At 48.7% G+C, this 15,901-nt stretch overlaps 1 protein-coding gene across 4 annotated transcripts in view; it reads left to right on the forward strand.

The window, feature by feature from the left end:
* BOC (BOC cell adhesion associated, oncogene regulated) overlaps nt 1,337–15,901 on the forward strand; it is a 74,356-nt gene continuing 59,791 nt past the window's right edge. For 3 of the 4 annotated variants that reach the window (XM_018066732.1, XM_018066620.1, XM_018066680.1), the window contains exons 1-2: nt 1,337–1,448; nt 5,532–5,623. The gene's annotated coding sequence lies outside the window, so the exon portion shown is untranslated. Of the gene's footprint in view, nt 1,449–1,940; nt 1,998–3,797; nt 3,961–5,531; nt 5,624–15,901 lie in introns of all 4 variants that reach the window. The other variant, XM_018066629.1, reaches the window with a different exon arrangement.

Here is a 15,901-nt window from a genome sequence, read left to right on the forward strand (position 1 = left end):
ACTGGATGACCCTTCACTATCTCTGTTCCATCCCTTACAGATTAAGAAGACCCCATTTGCCCCAACTCAAAGCATGTTTGACTTCTCAATATCCTGCAAAAGTAGGTTTTAAAATGTGGCCAGGGACCCACAGCATGAGCATCACCTTAGAACTTAACAGAAGTGCAAATTCTTGGGCCCACCCCAGACCCTGCCGCCTCGGGCTCAGCAAGGTTTTAATAAGCCTACAGGGGGTTCTGATGTAGCTGAAGTTTGGGAGCTGATACTCCGAGTGTTATCTGCCCAACACTAAAGGGAGGGCTTAACACACGCACACAAGGAGGTATCTAACTCCTCTGCGGCCGCTCCCCCTCCCTGGCCTCAGCTCTCTCATCCTTTTCCTCAAGCCTCCTTCCTGGGATGATGAATGGAGGTCAGGGCAGGGCGCTGTAAACCGAGGAGGACGCGGCAAACTCTCTCCTCCGACCCACCGGGTAGGTCAAGGGAGGTAGCCCTGGGGCTTCGGTTTCCTTATAATTTTCTCGACAGCTGTTGCCCCATTTGGGGGTAGAGGGTAGGGGAGCATTTAATAACAAAGTCTACTTTTAATGATTTATGCAATCGTTTGTTTGCAGAATGAAGGAGACCATTAAGAAGGGCGGGGATGGGTATCATAAAAAGACCTGGGGAAAAGAGACAGGAGAGAGGAGAGGACAGTGTAGGCGAGCTAGGGTCTGAGGTGAAGCTAAAGAGCAAGTGGGGGTTCAGGGGAGCCGTGAGTGTGGGAGAAAGTTAGAAGACTTTGCTTTTGGCATGGGAAAGAAAAAGAAGCTGGGGGAAAGCACGGGATTCAGGCGCAACAGAAAGAAAGTGGGTATTAGCAGAGAAATTGAGTTTGGGGAGACTTTTTTTTTCTTCCAGCTTCCTTTCCAAGACTTTCTTGGCTCCACTTTGCTCCTCCCCTCCTCCCCGCCTCCTCTGCTCCCCTCCCCCGCGCGCGGTAATGGGAGGCTCCTAGGCAGGAGAAGCAAAAGAAGGAATTGTTTGCGAGTTCAGTCATCCAAAAAAGCTTCTTCCATATGGAGGGACGGGGTGCGCAGGGCGCGGCGTTCCCTGCCTTGTCCTCCTGCCACCGCCGCGGCCGCAGCTCCCTGCCGCGGGGACCCTGAGCCCCGGCCCGCCCGTGTCAGCCGCCGCGAGCGCACACTCACACACGCGCGCACACACTCACACTCACGCCCGCCGCAGCCACACGCGCCCGCACGCGCCCCCCTGCTCCGGCCGGCAACTTCTCCGTCCGGGGCTCCTTTGTTGCTCCCGCTGCGGCCGTCCTCCTGTTTTGTGTGTCTCTGGGTGTCACTGTGCGGGTTGTGTGTCCGTGCGGCCCCGGGCTGTGTGGCTCTCTCCGCGCCCACGGCGCTGGCCCCCGGGCCCCGGCTCGCCCTTCCTAGGAGCCCGCTGCACCAGAGGTGAGTCACGTCGCTGAAGTTTGTTTTCTTTTCATAAAAAGTTGTGTTTGTTGGTTTGGGGAGGGGAGGGGGCGGGTTGGCGGCCGCAGGCCGAGCGATGCCGAGGAAGCGCCGGCGGGTGGCTGATGGGGACGCGCCGGCGGCGGGAGCGGTCCGAGCGCTCTGCCCGCGGGCTCCGGCGGGGGCTGCGGCCCAGGCTGGCTGCGGGGTGCCGGGCTGCCGTCTCCGGGCCCGGGAGCGCTGCGTCTCGTTCCCTGCGGGCGCGGTCTGGCCGATCATTCCCGGAAGCTTCCCTTGTGGAAGAAGGGCCGGGACAGCCACCCAAACTTCCCCCAAAGGTTGACACCAGTTCCAGGCTCAGAGCGCAGCAGGGCGGTGGGGAGAAACCCACATGAAGTCTGCAAATACACAAAACTATCGCACGCCCCTTTGGCCTCTTAGTACCGTCTTGGCGTTTAAAAAAAAAAAAAAAAATTCTTTTTTTTTTTTTAGATAGACTGAACGGACTGGGAGCAAAACAGCGCCAGGGAAACATCCCCCGCTGGAAAGGTGGAAGGGCTGAGGCTGAAGTGGGGGTGTCCAGAGGTGTCTGTGGGCTTGGAGCAGCGTGCGGTCAAATGTGTGTGTGTGTGTGTTTTCGCGCACAACGTCCTCTTGCGGGGGTTTGTTTGTGTAACTGTGAGAGGTGGGGAAATGATCCCTTGGAACAAGTGGGAAGGGGCTGTGGGGAAGGGCAGGAAACCCAAGAATTTTCTGCTGGATTTTTGAAGGCTCTGCTTAACTTTCAGGATGCCAGTGTTCGTTTGCTCTTCCAGATGGTAGGAGAATTGGGGGTTGGGGGGTGGGGAGAGAACTGGAGGAGATTAAGGAGCCCTGGGGATTTGTTTGCTCGGTTTTGTTTTGGGGATGGGGTTACAGTGGCAGGGTTGCTTGGAAGGTTGTGTGCCGCCAGAGATGTGGCGGTAGAGCTAAGAATACCCAAACCACACACCAGCAATCCCGAACAGGCACTTTCTGGGTGTGGTGGGGTATTCTGCCGCTCCCCCATCCGTTCTCAGCAAGCTCAGATGGGTTCGAATAAGTTTTTGACCCGGAGTTACCTCTTTGAATGAACTGAGTGAAAAGTATGTTTTGGTTTCAGACCCTTGTGCTGCTTCCAGGTGCCCTGTACCCACCTCACATTCATCACCTGGATCTTTGTTACCCAGAACTTGGTGAACATCGCCGGTGAATGAATGAAATTTTCAAAATTCTTGAATGCACACACATTTCTGATTTATTCCACAATTGGGCCTGCAGGCAGCCCAGCCCTGTCATGGTTTGTCATCCCTTTGGATATAGCCAATAAATCAGTCTTCGTTTTCTCAAGGGCAGCATGAAACAGTCTCCTTGGACTAAGGTGGGGGCTCAGGCTCCCAAACATCTGTGTGACCTGTTTTCTGCACTTTACTTAAAGTGAATCTGAGGCAAGAGTTTGACCATTTTGAGGTGTGTAACAGGTTTCCCAGGAACGTTTCTGAGGTCTTATAATTGGTACTTTTTAATGGTTTCATAATTGAAACCCAGAAGGTTCCCATGGTAACCTTGAAGCACCTTGGGGTCCCTGGGACAGAGGTGGGGGGAGGTGGGGGGAACAGCGCTGGAGTTACGGTTTTCCTGCGGCATGAGTGTTTGAGTGAGTGTATGGAAAATGAAAGAAGTAAGAGTTGCTGCTTTGCTGACATTTCCTGCCCACACTTATTGCTCAGAGCTTGGCTCTTTAAGAAGCTGGAGGCCATCTACACCTATAAAATCTGAGGGTTGAGACACTGTCCTGTTCACCCTCTGTCAAGAGATCTCAGAAGAGTAACATTACAAGACACATTTTCTCAGGAGAAATCGCCCAAGCCACAGCGTTGGCTTTACTGGGGAGAGGAAGTTGATAGAAGCCAGGATAGTTGCTTCTTTGACCACAGCTGGGATGAGAAAGGGGGAAACAGAGAGAACCCTGCTTAGCTGTTGATTGGTTGGTCAACTTGTGTTAAGAGGGTAATTTATATTCTCTTCCCTCCTCCAAATGGGTCCAGAAATTTTCCTTTCTTTGAAATGCTCTTTCAAATGTTTGGGCTTCTAGTTCTCTTCACCAGCTTACCTGTGGTTTCCATATCCTAAGAAGGAGTAAGAGATTTTACTCGTGGAATAATTCAGTGGACTTTGCCAGGGATCCCCAGGGTGTAAGCTGGGATGGTGAGACGTGAACCTGGTGGTCATAGTCTTCCATGGGACCCTGGGGATCTGAGTTCAGTTTTTGACAAAGTCCCCAGGATGGTTAAGAAATAAGAGTTTTTCCTTCCGTATCTTTTAACCAAGCGAGAAGAAGCTGAAGAGGACCCAAGTGTACTAGATAATTGCTTCCGGTACTTTCTGGCCTCTGAATAAGAAAGTATTGACCTGGCACCAGAAGATATTGTACATTGGGAGTTTGCTTTCTTTCCTGCAAATTCCAAGCCTCCTTGCTATCTAGGAAAATAAGGTGGGTGGAGGAATGGGAATTGGGGAGGGAGAGAAGTGAAAGTGATTTGTTACTGTTTTAAAAATGTATTTACTTTAACATACGGAATTTCTTGTCATCACCATGCTTCGATTCAGCAAGCCATTTAGCAGGCGTTTCTAGTGTATCAGACCTCACCCAGACTGGGAGCTTGTTTGTCCCTGAATAGGCTTTCTTAGTCAAAGGACGGTTCTTCAAAGTACTCCGCCCAACCCCCCCCCCCGCCATTTTTATTTATTGTACAAGCATCTACTAATAATAAAATGTGTTTTAAAATTACTCATGTTCCTGTACTATAACACAACTGCCTCTGTTCATCCATGTGCATACAAACTTTTCACATAGCTGCAATAAAAGTGTAGACTCTGTAGTCAGACAGGCCTGAAGTGTCTCTATACTTTTGACCAAAGGCTCATAGAGAACAGGTATATCCAGCCTGTATGTCCCCTTTGCTATTACTGGGAACAGGCTAAATCCTGAGAGTGCTCCCACATGGAGGCTTTACATGTAATATTTTCATTTATGAGGCTAAATCAAATATTTGAGGCTGGAGGGTGCGATGGAAGATGGTGTTTGTTTTTAATCTAGAAATCCATGTTTACAAAAAGCCTTCCTAAATAGGGCTCTAGCCTCCTTGGAGCCCTCAGGGTTGGAAATGGGTAGAGAAGGGGAGGTGGAATCAGGAAGTAAGGCTTAAAGGCTCCATCTCAAGTGGCACTGCCCTGAGGATTAGGAAACTTGGATGGGAGCCCTGGCTCTGCCGTGGACCCCGTTCACACTGACTCCATCCACCGAACCGATCAATTCCTGTGTCTCCATCACTTCTGTCAGCTCCTCCCTAAGCTAGCCAGTCTCTCCTGCCCTTCCCTTTATTGTTCTACCATCCCGCCATCTTTTCCTTTCCTGCTACCACCATGCTTCTGCATGCCCTGGACAGTTGTGCTGACACATGGCTGGACTCCCCGCTGTCTACCCAATGCCCCTGCATGCCCACCCCCTGCCACCATCCATCCTTCATCAGTCCCATAAACAAGTCATCACTCAAAGTTTACAATCTAAATTTCTTAGCCCTGTCACATGTGGCTGTGTCTCATGATGATTACCTTGACAGGACCCTTCTACTCCAGCCTGACCCATCTATCAGATGACCCTTGATTTTGGTGAGTGGGGGGGTCATTCCTCACCTGCTGCCCTACCACCTCCAACCCCTTCCCTGTTAGTCCACCTTACTTTGTATGAGGGCTGCTCATAATGTGTTCTTAACAGATATTTGGTAAATATTGATGAAAATGGTAATGGTTTTGTAAGATCAATGACTGGTTTCAATGTAATCCTTGTTCTTCATCCATTGTTTATTCCATTTCTAGCAAAGGGCCAGGTACCTGGAGATGTAAGGAAGCCTATGATTTAGAAAAAACTGCCTTTTCTCCGTATTCTCATTTGTAAAATGGATTAATAAGGAATTAGTCTGGTTTATAGCAATGCACCTTATAAAAAGCAAATACTTTCAAAGTGTTTGTTTATTTTGTTTGAGACACTTTCTTTTTCCTCAGGCCCGGAACAAACTTCCTGGAACCCATGACCCGTGAAGTCTTGTCAACATTCACACCATCTGAGGCTATCAGCAATGAAGTAGAAGAAGCAGGTGAGGTTTTCTGCCCACAGTCTAATATGTCTGCTGCTTGGGTCAGTCATATTTTCACAGTTTGTCTTGCCAGGTGAGGATAGAATGTTTCTCATCCTTCAGTATTGGAAGGGTCCAGTTTTGAGTGGAATCTGGACAAAACAGGTTGGTTCAGCTCAGATACTCTTGTAGTCAGAGCTTCTTTTCCCTCGGATGACCAAGTGGACTCTCCTTTCCTGAGCCAAATTCTGTTCAACCTGTTGGATTTACTATGGATTTGGAGTCTAAAACTACTGTGGAAAAGTCCTGCTTGGGTGTGGGTGAGGAAAGCCCTGTGTTCATGTGTCTACCAATGGTATTACAGCAAATGCCTTCTGGTCTGGTGTACCAGGCAATGTTTATCTCACAAAACCTAGAGGGATTCCATGTCATTCCATCTTCCATCTTTATTCCATCTTCTGAAATAAAATTAGGAAATAGTTTGTCTTTTCCTAATGGAGAATTTGGCCTTATCTTCAAAGAAGGTCTTTGATGTTTGGGACAAAGTTATTGGGCAGTAAGAGTTTTGAAATCACAGGAGAAAAATGAGAGCCCGTGATACACAATCAACTTACCTTGCTTGCCAGAGAAAATGTTGAGAAAAGTCTCAACTACTTCTCCTGGTTAGTAACAGGAAAGTGCATAATATGGGTTGAATTTTTTAAAAAATCATCTAAAAGGAGCTGAGCAGCAGAAAATATGGCAAAGAAATGCTTATGCACCTCCAAACTGAGTTTGGACATCAGTGGACAAGGAGGGTGATGATAACTCGTGTGTTGGTTGGAGCCTTCATCCTTTCAACACATTTTTTATTGAGTGCCCGGACTAATACCAGAGCCTGCACCTTCCAGAATTCCATGACTGCAGGGAAAGGACATGCAGGCGCACAGCAATGCAGACTCCAGTGTGAAAGTTCTTGGACTGGGTAGTGAAGCGAGGCTTCCGGAGTGGGGAGAGCTAGTATCTCAGGCTGTCCTAGAGGTCAAGGTGGGGCTGGCAGGACTGAAACATCCTTCCTGCAAATGGACTTTTCCTCAGAGGATAATAGGCTGAAGAATTCTTAAGACAGGCTATTTCAAGTTCAGAGTTTTTTTTTTTTTTTTAATTTTAGTAAAGTTAAAAACTGGAATCTCTGCATTGAATACAGAATCTCAGAAATGTGAGTCTTCGACCATGATCTAAAAGCAGTGACTGATAGCTTTCAGGGGGCAAAGGAGAAACACGTGATTGTCTTTTCTTTCTCATCCCATCAGATTTTAGCTGTGAATGCCAGAAAGATGTGCCTGAATTCATCTTTTCACTTTTCAGTTTTGTTTGCCCTTTGTTCTACTGTCTGGGGTAGCTTTGCTTAGTTCCAAAGTCATTCCCAGAGTAGGAAGTGAGGAGATGTTTATTTTAGGGACACAGAAAAGTTCCTGGGCTCTCCATTTTCCCAGGACCTTCCTTGACTGCTAAGAGGTGGCTTAGACAGGATGGGAGCTCCAGGTAAGAGGAGGAGGGTGTGTGGAACCAGCTGACCTTGGAGGTCCCCTTGCCCAGGCCAGGCTGAAATTGGACCCTTAAAGGGACAACTCCCTCACCTCTCCTGGCCTGCCAATATTTTTCCAGAATAGTCCCAGCCAAGTGGCTTTACTAGCCTGAACTTACCTAACATTACAATCCCAGCAGGTTTATTAGGTGTGGGTCACTGTTAATTGGAGAGGAAAATTGGGGGGTTCTGAGTTTATTACTTTTCTGTGAAAGCAGAGGTTGCTCTTAATTACTTCACAAAGCATCTCCCCCACTTTTCAGTCTGATGACTATCATCCCACAGAGGTGTGACAGGAGCGCGTCCTTTTTTTACACACCTGTGCTCACGTGAGGAGGATTTCGTCATGTAGTCAGTCAACACAGTACCTGCTTTTGCAAGTGAGACCACATAAAGTGATGGAAATTCATGACTGTTTACTTCTGTCATTATGAATGGATGTTTTGTAGTGAACAAGTTCCATAAAAATCCGCTGTGTTACAGCCAAGAGGTAGAGTCTAATGGCTCTTCCATTGCACAGGCCTGCCAAGCAGTCACCTGCAGCCCTTCCTGGACAGCGTTGGTGGTCTCACCGTTGTGAAGACCACGTCAGCGCCAGGTGAAAGCCCCACAGTCAGGTGCCTTGTGTTCTGTAGGCTTCTGTTCCAGAGGCGCGGGCTGGGTAATCAGGCCTGGCTTTCGCCTGCCTGGACGGTGGCAGCTTGCCAGCACGTTTCACTGGGTGGTCTTCAACAATGGGAGAGAGTAGGGGTGGGGAGCTCAGCTCTCCTACCCAAAGGGGAACAAGAAGGTTGGCAGCCAATTCCCTGTCACTGAGACACCACAAAGGTCTTGAGTGTGGGTGAAAAGAACGAACAGGTTGCTGAAGGCAGTATTGTGATGGAGTTCATCTTTGTTCCCCTGATTTTACAAAGAGTTGCGTGCATGTGGAGATGCTCTCTTAAGAGGGCGAGCGTACGTGAGCAGCAGGCGCCCTTCCTTCAGGGCAAGAGGGAAGAATCATTCCCCATTCCAGCAATCATCTATGGACCCCAAGGACAGGCTGAGACCGGAAGATCCCAGAGCAAAAGAGATAGCCTTGCCTGCCTCCATCCTCCTTCTGATGAGAACAAGACCTGCCATTTAGTGAGACCTGCTGCACACCAGGGTGCTGTGCTTAGTCCTGTGAGCACTGTCCTGCAACCCCCCAGCAGTCCTGTGAAGATGGGCAGCACGATCCTACTCAGCATATAAGGGAGCTGAAGCCTAAATGACTGTAGGGAACTGTTATGGTCTCACAGCTGGTAACTGGCAGAGCCAAGATTGCACGGCTGGCTGCTAAATCCAAAACTCAGGCTTTGAGAAGAAAAAAAAAAAAAAGTATCCAGACAATCACTCCCTCTAAGCAGAGCTCCCTTAGCTTGGGAAAACTGTTTCTTTTGCAGCTAACAAAGTACAAGGGGCCAGTGGCGGCCTTTGTGAGACTTGCTTTAAGAGACATGAATTGAAAACTGGGGCCACAAATGGAAGGTCCTGACTGGCTTCGCAGCAGTCAAGGCATGAGGGAAGCCGGGTCCTAAGACCCAGCTGATGTCCAGCTCCTCAGGCAGTGCTGAAAGCTGCTGCTATCTTGGGTCTCCTTGGAATGTGTCTCCCAGCATTTTTTTCCCTCTGGGACATCATCTGAACTGGCTGTCTGAGTCTCTACTTCCACTGCAGGTGCCAGCTGAATCCATGGGCTCCTCGGATCTCTGCAAGTCTGATCAAGTAGGTCCTCTGGGCCTCGGTGGGGTGAGGGGGAAAGGAGTTTTGCCCAGCAGATACTTTTCCTGGTCGGAAGTGGCAGCTTGTGCAGAAAAATACCCTGGGGAAGGAGGCAGCAACTTTGACAGACAGGTAACTGACAGGAGATGGTACCTGCCAGGCAAATACTCACAGACCAGTCAGCAGAAAGAGTTCTACAGGCTGTTACCTGCAGAGCGAAACTGACTCACTCTCCCTACTGGCTTCCTACTGCAGAGCCGGGAGGTTCGCCTGTGATGAGCCTGCAGTTGCCCTTGGTTCCTTTTTTTTCTTTAACAAATGTGGAAAACCTGAAGCCAGGATGTTCTGGCTTTATATGCATGTGCGTGTATGCGTGTGTGTGTGTGCGTGTGTCTGTGTGTGTGTGTCTGTGTGTGTGTGTGCCTGTGTGTGTGTCTGTGTGTCTGTGTGGAGATGCGGGGATGGGACTCAGGACACCTGGGTTTAAAATATAATTATGTGACCAACTAGTTGGATAACCAAGAGGAAATAATGGGAACTCTGAGCCTTTATTACCTCATCTTCACAAGGTGCCTTCTCGGGGCACTATAAGGATACAGAGAAATGCACAAAGGAACACTTTTGATGCAGAAGGTTCTACTCACCTCAAAAGCCTCTGGCATCTGTGCTCACCCAAGATGAGTTAGGAGAAAAGACACTTGAGGGCACAGGCAGAGGTCAGAGTCTGGACCAAGGGCTGCGTCTGCTTCTGTGGCTATGTTTATTTTGTTTTCTTTCATTTTTAGTGGAGTATAGTTGATTTAGCATAGTGGACTTCCCTGGTGGCTTAGATGGTAAAGAATCAGCCTGCAATGCAGGAGACCTGAGTTTGATTCCTGGATCAGGAACATCCCCTGGAGAAGGGAATGGCAGCCGACTCTAGTATTCTTTCCTGGAGAATTCCATGGACTGGTCTGGTGATCATGGAGTCACAAAGCCCCTGGGTTCACAGAGAATTGGGCATGACTGAGCAACTAACACTTTCAACACAATTTTCATAGTTGATTTGCAGTATTAGTTTCAGGTTATAGCAAAGTGAATTAATTCTTTTCCCATGTTGGCCATTACAAAGTATTAAGTAGAGTTCCCTGTGCTATATAGTAGTTTCTTATTAGGTATCTGTTTTATATATATGTTTAGTTGCTCAGTTGCGTCCAACTCTTTGCGACCCTATGGACTGTAGCCCACCATGCTCCTATGTCCGTGCGATTCTCCAGGCAAGAATATTGCAGTGGGTAGTCATTTCCTTCTCCAGGGAATCTTTCTGACCCAGAGATAGATCCTGGAACTCCTGGATTGCAGGCAGATTCTTTACCACCTGAGCCACCAGGGAAGCCCACTTCGTATACAGTAGTGTACATGTGTCGATGCCGGTCTCCCAATTTACTCCTTTCCCCTTTGTCGCCTGGTAACCATGAATGTGTTTTCTGTGTCTGTGACTCTACTTCTGGTTTGTAAATAAGTTCATTTGTACCTTTTGTTTTTTAATAGATTCCACATATAAGTGTATTTGTTTTCTAAGAGTGGGGGCCTGAACTGAAGGCAGTTAGGTTGGAGACAAGCTGCTTTTCCCTCTCTTGTGGGAAAAGACAGTGAAGGTCTCAGGATCTAGCAGGAGTTGAGAGAAGAAAAGATCTCATGTCAAGAAGATCCTGAGAGAGGAAGGAACAGAGGAATCTGAGGAGTGTTAGGGGGACCCCACCTGAGAGAACAGAGGCTTGGAGTGAATCTTATTAGACAAAGATGCGGAAGAAACATGGTCTTTGCAGGGGGCAGCAATGTTTCTGGGGCCACTTCCAGGTTGGAGATTGAGTGGCATCCTGTTTAAGGAGGCGCTTTGCGACCAGACAGGCTCAGGTTTGTACATGACTTTGCCAGTTGCTAGGTGTATAACCCTGGGCTAGTCACCTAAACTCTGAAAACCCAGGTTCTTAAAGTTGTTGCAAAAAGGCAGCAAGATACTGCATATAAAGCACACAAAATGCACTGTGAACATTCACAGAAGGTGGCTGTTAATAAGAAAGGAAAGAAAAACAGATTAGAAGAAGTGTTCTTGCTGGATTGGGTGGCTGGGAAGATGAGTAGGTAGAAGACGCACTGATGGAACCCCAGTGGCCCAAGGCTATGTAATGATGAGGGAATGAGAAAATGGTGAAAGTGAGGAGCCCACATTGGGGCAAGGCCCCAGCCCAGAGGTACCCGTCTATACCAGTCCTCAGGCCTGGTCACTTAGGAAACAGCTTCCACCCAGCTTCTCCTTTGCCTCTTCCCTGATTCAGCACATTCCATTCTACTGGTTAGGCCCCAAACTTGAGAGTCCCCTTTGACTCTGTTCTTTCTCTCATACTCCACTATAAGTTGGCAAATGATCTTGGCTTTGCTTCTAAGATGTATTTAGAATCCTGCAACTTCACACCATCCTCGTCTTCCATCAACATTTGCTTACCTAGTCTGTTGGGATATCTTCCTAAGTGTTCTCCCTGCCTCACTCACCTCTGACCTCCCTGCCCATAGTCTATCCTTCATAGAAAAGTCAATGTCAGCTTGCAAAAGTGGAACCAGGCGAGGTCACTTCTCTGCTCAACACTCTCCATTGTTGTATTCAGAGAAAACTCCACACACCATCACGCCCTCCACATACCCTAACCCTAGCCTGTTGCATCTGTGACGTGAGGAGCACTAGATGAATTTGAGAGTGGTTCAGTTCCCCACACATGGGGACCTGGTGGGAGTTAGGCCCCTTGCTGGGCACAGAGGAAGCAGGCATGGTCTCTGCAGTGGCAGAGTTGACAGCCTGCAAGTGCAAGGAAGAGCAGGTTTGGATGTCTGCCCATGAGGGGGTAGATCTGACTTCATCTTAGTCATTTCTGACTTGGTTCTAGATTTAGAAATTAAGGAAGAGTAAAAATAGGGACCAGTATCCCAAGAGGTCTCATGCTGGCAATAAATGTGCTTGAGAAATTACACTACCGAGATCCCCAGACCCAACATCTATAGCATCTCAGGTTGCTGGGAATGGTCCAGGGCTTCCCCTCCAGATTTTTTTTTAACTTAAAAAGAAATTAGTAGCCTTAAAAAAAAAAAAAAAGCAGTTTAGGTTAATAATAAAAAATTAAGTGAAAATTACAGGGAGTTGCCACATACCCTCAACCCCCACCAATTGCTCCTATTACTAACATTTTACATTGGTGTAATGCATTTGTTACAATTGATGAGTCAGTGTTGACACATCATTATTAAAATCCATAGTTTACATTGAGACTCATTTTTTTGTTATACAATGTATGGTTTTGGCAAATGCGTAATGACCCATGTCCACCATTATTACAATGTCAGACAGAATAATAGTTTTTCCTGCCTAAAAATCCCCTGTGCTCCACCTCTTTGGCCTTCCTTCCTTTTCTCTCCCAGTTGCTGGTAACCACTGTGCTTTGTACAGTCTTTGTAGCTCATTTCCAGAATATCATGTAGTCGGCATCACAAGTACATGTAGTCGGCATCACAAGTACATGTAGTCCAGACTGGCTTCTTACACTTAGCCATCTCCTTCAGTCATTTTTTAAGCATGGCCTTCTCTGAACATGCCGCCCCCACCCCATCCATCTGGGGTACAAGGTGCTGAGACCACCTGCACTGAACCCAGGGGTCTGCAGTGCTGCCGCTCTGTCGTTGCCCATGGAACACGCCTGGCCCTGGCGCTACTGGAGTTCAGCCCAGGCTGGGAAACTGTCAGTTGCTGCCTGTGTTTTGGTTCCACATCTGGAAACATCAGCTGAGCAGACCTTCCGTCCTACTCTTAAGGAGAGAGACAGGAGGAGCCTGCATCAGGCTGTTTGCCTTCCTTCTCAGGAGTTTGTTTTATTTGCTCTGGAGCTTCGGACAAGCTGCGGGGAAGTGACCCTCCGGGGCAAGCAGGGCAGGCCGCACTCCTTCACACCACATCCGGCGGCCCCACAGCTCCCTCAGCCTCTGAGGGCGCTGCCCCAGCCCCAGTGTGTCTGCCGAGTACTGAGGGGGATCCAGCACCGGGGCTGGTTTGTGGTCATTCAGGAGGAAGAACGATCCGGCACAAACAGAGCAAAAGCATTTTCCCTGCCAAGAGGTGCTTCGTTCTGCAGTCAGCCTCAAAAGCAAACGAAGATTTCTTGGGAGTGTGGTGGCAGGAACCCCAGCTTTTAATGTCCTCACCAGCCACTTGATAGCAAGGCTCTCTGGGGATGGGGTAATGATGGATTTTATAACGGGCAGAGAAAAGGGCTCTTCCAACCCTGCTCCGCCTCAGGATCACAGAGGAAAGGGCACTGCATATGAATGGGGTCAACTGGGCCATCTGGGTGAACCAGGCTGAAAACTGCTAACCAGGCAGTGGTGAATGGAGAGGGAACCAACCCTGGGGAGCAGGGACTGAAACTTAGACCCCAGCTTTCATTGCTCCCTGGGTGGAGTAAACACAGAGCCACGGCCAGCTGGTACCTTCTCACTCCAAAGGACACCAGGCAGGTGGCTCAGAATTCAGTACACAGGAAAAAGAAGACACAGCCTCCTTGGAAAGTGAGCTCTCAGACTGTAGAAACTCCACACCCGTGACCTCAGTTCTTCCCACCTCTTCCTCTGGCTTGCTCTTTGCTGAGCCCACCCTCCCATCTGCAGCCTGCCATTCAGTGTTCTTCCTACTTGTACCCCGTGGAAGTGGAGACTAATAGTACCTGTCCAGGTTTGTTACCAAGAGGGTGAACACTAGTGTAGTGGAGTGTTTCAGTTCAGTTCAGTCGCTCAGTCGTGTCCGACTCTTTGTGACCCCATGAACTGCAGCACACCAGGCCTCCCTGTCCATCACCAACTCCCGGAGTTCACTTAAACTCACGTCCATCGAGTCAGTGATGCCATCCAGCCATCTCATCCTCTGTCCCCTTCTCCTCCTGCCCCCGAACCCTCCCAGCATCAGGGTCTTTTCCAAAGAGTTTAGTGCTCCTCAAACTCTTCAGAGATGAATTCTCTACAGACAAACTGTTCTTGCCTTTGTTGTTAGTTTTGGAATCAGGGTGGTGCGCCCTGCCCCCTCTTGTCTTCTGGCTCTCCCTCCAGCATCTGGAAGGCTGTAACTGATTATTGACCATCGACACATGGGAGGCTTGGCCCTTGTCTCAGTTTGCCTGTGGAGGCTGAGGACAGAAAACTGGTGAACATGTGAGGGTGAGGCCTGTATTTCCTACCAAATCCAGCCTTCACTCCTGAGTCACCCCCTCACACGCTGTCCCCCCGGGAGATACAGCGAGAGTCCTGATGGGGTATCCCAGACCAGCTTCTGTAGGTACAGCCAGGCTAGGGGCCTTGTCTGCTAAACCGAAAGATAAATACATGATATGACAAAGCATTTGCGGGGTCGGGGGGCTTTTTTCTCCGTGATTTTTTGGTGGAAAAAAAAAATCTCAAAAGCACTGAGTTTATAAATATCTTGTGATATTTGAAACACACCCTTTAGTACAAGGATTGGCATTCTGTACTGTGGGGGCCATGCCAGGACCTCCCCATGGCATGGGTCCCTGTTAGAGTAGGTTATGCCGGAGGGTGTGGTGTGGGCCTCGCCACGTGAGGCTCCAGTGAGTGCTGGTGGAAGGAAGTCTCCAGGGCTGTCTGAGTCCTCTATAGCAGTTTCTTTCCAGAAAAAAGCCTGTGGGAATTAGTGCAGGGTCCCAATTTTACTTACCACTACCCTCCTCCCCTCTCTCGACAAAGTCTCCATGGCCGCGGAATAGGGTGGCTCCTGAACTGCTGAGTTCTGCAGCTTTCAAAGTCAGGAGGTAAGAGGACCAGCCTGACCCACCATGATAGGCAGGCAGAACTCATTTTCCCCACACAAGGAGGCTAATCAAAGTGCTGGCACTGATGCCCATGGTCCAGACTGGGAAATTAGAGTGAGGCTTTGTTTCTTTTGAAACTCAGTCAAGATAAGGTGTGAGACCCTTCCCCGGGCGGGGGTTCTGACCTGTCTTCTACCCTCTGAAACTCATGATGCCCGCTTCATCCCGCCTCCCTTCAGTCACTGAGGTTTTACACTGAGCTGCTTCTCCAAAGACCCAGCAGTAAAGCTTGCTGAGAGCAGTGCTATTTGTGCCTCCAGGCATCTTCCACATGGCCCCAAAGACATGTTCTTAACCGTTTAAGCGTGGCCTTTCAATTGATCAGCCAACAGATTATTGAGCACCATGCCTGGGGCCCTTAAGATGCTTAAAACCCAGACTCAATATTTCCCAAGTCCAAGCAAGAGGTCATTGAACTGCATTATCTACCTTCTCTCATTGGAAGATCTCTTGACTCAGAGGGGGTGCTAGATGTCACCGTTATTGCCATCATGATTATTACTACTTTGGCTTTTGAGATAAGCTGCTGGTTTTATAATCCTTTCCCAAGAAAGGGGTGGGACTTCCTCTCTGGCCCAACACTGGGGAGCCTTTGAAGATTGAAGAGGGGTATACTGCCCTCCATTACTAGAACCTGGATGCTCGTGGAAACCTGCCTGACAGTGCTGTTCGGCTTAATTGAGGTGACATGGGGGATGGCGGGGGAAGGGTGTCCTGGAAGTTGGTGAAGAACTAAGGAGATTTGGGACAATCTTGTTCTAGTCATCCTATAGAGAAAGCAAGTTTTAGTATTATTTAAAAACTCAATACACAAGAGCAGAAAGAAGACAATCATGAACCCCGTGTACCCATTATTCAGATTCAACAATTTTCAAGACAAACAGAAGAGTTTGGGGTTTGTTTTTTTTTTTAATCTTTGTTTTCATTATTCTGCCCTGTGAGCAGATAGGGCAAAAATGAACGCCACAAGGGTCCCCTTGCCAAAAGCACTGTGTGATCGTCTCCCCATGCCCTCCTAATAAGGCCGTGTAAAGGAAAGAACACCAGTCCAGGGCACTCGGGTTTGAGTCTCAGTTGCTCCAAGCTACC

This window comes from Capra hircus, chromosome 1 (genome assembly GCF_001704415.2).
Source record: "Capra hircus breed San Clemente chromosome 1, ASM170441v1, whole genome shotgun sequence".
Classification (NCBI taxonomy): Eukaryota; Metazoa; Chordata; class Mammalia; order Artiodactyla; family Bovidae; genus Capra; species Capra hircus.